The sequence below is a fragment of the Mesitornis unicolor genome, unplaced genomic scaffold (genome assembly GCF_000695765.1).
Source record: "Mesitornis unicolor isolate BGI_N332 unplaced genomic scaffold, ASM69576v1 scaffold40336, whole genome shotgun sequence".
Lineage (NCBI taxonomy): Eukaryota > Metazoa > Chordata > Aves > Mesitornithiformes > Mesitornithidae > Mesitornis > Mesitornis unicolor.
In genome coordinates this window covers 1-4,092 of record NW_010192403.1, presented here as the reverse complement: position 1 = coordinate 4,092, position 4,092 = coordinate 1, and positions in this window count along the sequence as shown.

Here is a 4,092-nt window from a genome sequence, read left to right as displayed (position 1 = left end):
TACAGCTGCCCTTGATCATCTCAGTTGCTCAGGACTGTAAGCCCACTATATCCTTAGATTCAGAGGCCAGAACTGCACAGATGTGGGTGCACCAAGCTGTTACACAGCAGGCTAAAGATGCCCTGCTTCTTGTTTTGAGAGCCCAAGCCCTTACTGCTGACGTCACCACATTTTGCTGGCTTTTTTGCTGCACATCAAGGCTACAATTTTGGTGAACCATCAGTGATGACTCCAGCATCATTTTCCTGAGCTGTAATAGCCAGTTTAAGTCCAACCTCCTCCATTGTAGATCATATTTCCCTATCTGTGTCACCTTATTTATCTACACTGAAATGACTGACCTCCTATTTTTCCATTTGTGAATAACGCTGAAAGCTGCACAAAGTAAAGCTCCATGGACTACATCAAATAGCCTCTCACCATCAACTGCAGTCATCTGACATTTCTGTCAAAAGCTGAAGTGTGCAGCTTTAACAGCAGATGTTTGATCCATATTCCCAGGATGCTGTTCTTTCCAGATCATCTCCCTGTCACAGTGACTTCAAGCAGGCAATGAGCTGCTGGGTAGACACAACTCAATGGGGATCTAGCTGGAGATGGTTAAAACACAGGGTTTTCCAGCCAGCAACACTTTTTAACTCCTTGTACCAGGAACAGACAGATATGGGAGCAGGTTGTACCAGCTCTGTGCTCTCCAGAGACCTTTGCACATGGCCAGGAGGATCTCAACTATGGATTTATGGAAAGCAATACAGCAAAATGTGCATTGCAGCTGCTCAGCCAGAAAGCTTTTATACCTCCTTCAATGGTTGAGCGGCTGAGTACCTATATTAATAGTAGAAGTATATTTATCAAAATGCATGGGTCAGCATTGTTAAAGCTCCATAGATTCAATCTGGACAGGTCACCATTATTTATTTTTCCAGATCATAGCCTCAAACAGGGATATTTTCAGTCCGTAGTCCGGATTTCTCCCCAGGCCTGTTTGAAACACTGTAGGAAATACACTCTCCAAAACAGGGTCTTCCACTTGTGTCTGACTTCCCAAGGAGGGGCTGTGCTTGAGGACTCATGGACCAAAAAGCAAGAAGCAGATGTGGTAAGCCCCGGTGTAGCCATGTTCTCTCAAATTTCAGCATAGACAGAAGCTCACCAGGGGTTTTCTAAACCTTGTGATTTTTCTTGCCACCACCAGGCAGATATCACTGCAGGTGAATCTCCTGCCGGGCTGCAGGCCATGGTGATCCGTGGGTGGCTGCATGCACCCACCTGCGGCACTACCTGTGGAAGTGGAGGAAGCTTCAGCTCCAGCTTCAGCTCTAACTCCAGCTCTGCAGCAAAAGGGAGAGCCTCCTGGTTCAAACTCACCCCTTCTTCTGAGATTGTAAGGCTGCTTAGCCAAAGGGGAAAGGAGCAACCCACAGAGTCCCTAACCCAATGACAACATTTCAGTGCCCTCACGTGTTTGGAGCAGCTGTCAGTCTGGAGATGACATGTCCTACAGCTTCCACCGACCCAAAGAGTTACAGTGAACACTGGAATACTTTTCTTGGGGAAGAGGAACAAGTCTAAGGGACCCGAGCTGTGAGAAAACAGGTATTGTAACGTGCTGTGGGCCTGCTTCTACATGATGTTACATGAGTTTGATTTATGCTCATATATCTCAGATGATTTTGAATCTCTTTTTTGTCCTTTGAGAGGAACAAAGTAGAGACAGCATTGCAGGGGAGTCATTCATATGATGAGCTGATACCTTTAAAGTGGAGTTGAAGGCTAAACTAGCGTAAAATGAGAATAGAAGAGTTTGTTTGTTCTTCTTTCAGAAGAACAATTCTTGAGCAACAGCAAAATCAATTGGGAGAACTCAAAGCTAATGTGGAAGAGGTTTGCCTTTCCTTAGAGAAAACATTGTAAAATTACTTTATATCCCAAAGAAGCAGGAAAAACAAGAGGCAAAAAGTGTCATATCTAACTGGAGTGTGATTTCCTAATATCAAAAGGATATTATTAGCAGATTATGAAAAATTGAGAGGAGGACTAGCCATTAAAGAAGGCTTTGATTGATGTTTGCAATATGCATGAGTGAAGTAAGAACAGATAAATCTATCAAGTTGTAGGCCAAAATCTCAAAGCTCAGTCCTGAGCTTTGTTGTAAGTCATGAGCCGTGTTACAGCAGCATCATGTGGTGCTGGGACCATGGGATTTAGCCTGGAGAAAACATGGATTAGTGAAAGAATTGTAAGATAGGGCTCAAGAAAATAGGAAGATCACAACAGGAGTATTGAAAGGGAATTACTGGGCTGGAGGAACAAAACTGATAGAATCTGACCTTGGATGTGGCCTTGGAATTTTATTAATGACCAAAACACAGACACACAAAAAAGTTTAAGTACTGTCACTGAAGAAGAGGATCAGGATATTATAGGATATTATAGGATACCTACATGGCCTCAAGGATCAACATAGCAGAAAGGAGATGACATCCTAATGTCCAGCAAGAAGACATGGAAGAAGCTGATGCTATCGTTAGGCAGGACACATTCCAAAGAGCTCTGAACACCCAAGGATGGTATTACACAGAGACAAATGGAAATGAACAGGCAGTGAGCAAATCTAGGCTGTGAATTAGAAGAATAGTCACTTCCCATCCCATGCTTTATGTGCTGAAGCCTCTGGGCTGACTTCAAGGAAGTCTTCTTATAAATTAGATGAAGGCATTGCTAGCTATTGGCTGCATAAGCCCTGCTCCAACAGGGCTTTCAGTGATGTCAGAGCCCCTAGAAAATGATAAGCTCTTCCCTAGAGGATTTCCTTCCCATACCTGGTAAACTCATCACAAGTATATCAGTACCATAAGAGCAAGAAGCAAACATTTTGAGCCTCTGAAGTAGTAAGTCCATCTTCAGGGAGTTTGTGGTTGACTGAAAGCAGGTCCGAAGTCTTCAACCAAGCTGACAAGTGGTGGGAGTTTTGCCTGAGCAAGGACTCTGAGACCGAGTCCAGACTGCATCATTCTCTTGGAGAACATAAACAGATCAGAGGATATCCCAAAGAAAAGGCATGTGACAGTGAAGGTCCTTGACTCTTTTGGAGAGAATCAGAAAATCAGAGAATGAGTTGACCGTTCCTATGGAAGCTACATCTCCGGCAAGACCTATGAACATGGCAGATATGTGAGAGCTGAGAAGGCAATTGGACTTTGTAGAGATGAGTACGAAACCCCTTTCAGATTGAAGCGCTGGGCCTCTCCAACAATCTCAGTTGAGCCTGGCTACGGTGGGCAGCCACCGTCTGTTGACGCCTGAGGCATGTAAATGATTGTGATTTCAGGTTAAACTCAACTTCAATTCCCATCTCACTTTCTCATTGAGTCACTGAGAAGCAAACACATGAGGCTACTGTCTCCCGTGATGCTGTTACAGTCACAAGAAAATTCTGGCTGATTAAAGTAGGTATTTGTTTCAGCAGTAGAGCTAAAAGAGCACTTTGACCGAGCAAGGTAGTTAAAGTGGGTTGATGATTATGTAGTTAGAATAGGTATGTGTTTAAACTACAGAGTTAAGAAAAAGATTGCAAGATATATTTGTATAAACACTTAGAGAAGGCACGTACCATGCTCAAGAGAAGAATTAGACAATAGCATGAGGGATAATAGCTGTGGTCAGACCACCATAAGAATATGCCGAAACTTTTTTTTTCAAAATTATAGGGGTAATCCAATGTCTTATGTGGCATGATAGTGGGAAACCAATCAAGGTGAGGGGCAGAGTAAAAGGTGATCATCTTATGCATGCTCCTATGATTTTTGCTTTGTTAAAAATGTATAAATAGGCTGTGAAAATGTATGGGCGCTGGAGCACGATTAGTGGAGCTAGCCTCCGTACCTCCCCAGCGCTGTGAATAAAGAAGTGCCTGCTTATCTGCAACTGTGTAGATAAGTTTTTCTCATAGTGATTGCAAGCCCGTCAACACTATCCACCACCCTTTCCCCCAGGGACCAGGGTCCAGGGCGTTCGTGGGGTTTTGAGCCCCCGCCCCGGTCACTCTCCTGGGGATCTTGGGGACCTCCTGGGGTACCGGGGTGCCGGAGG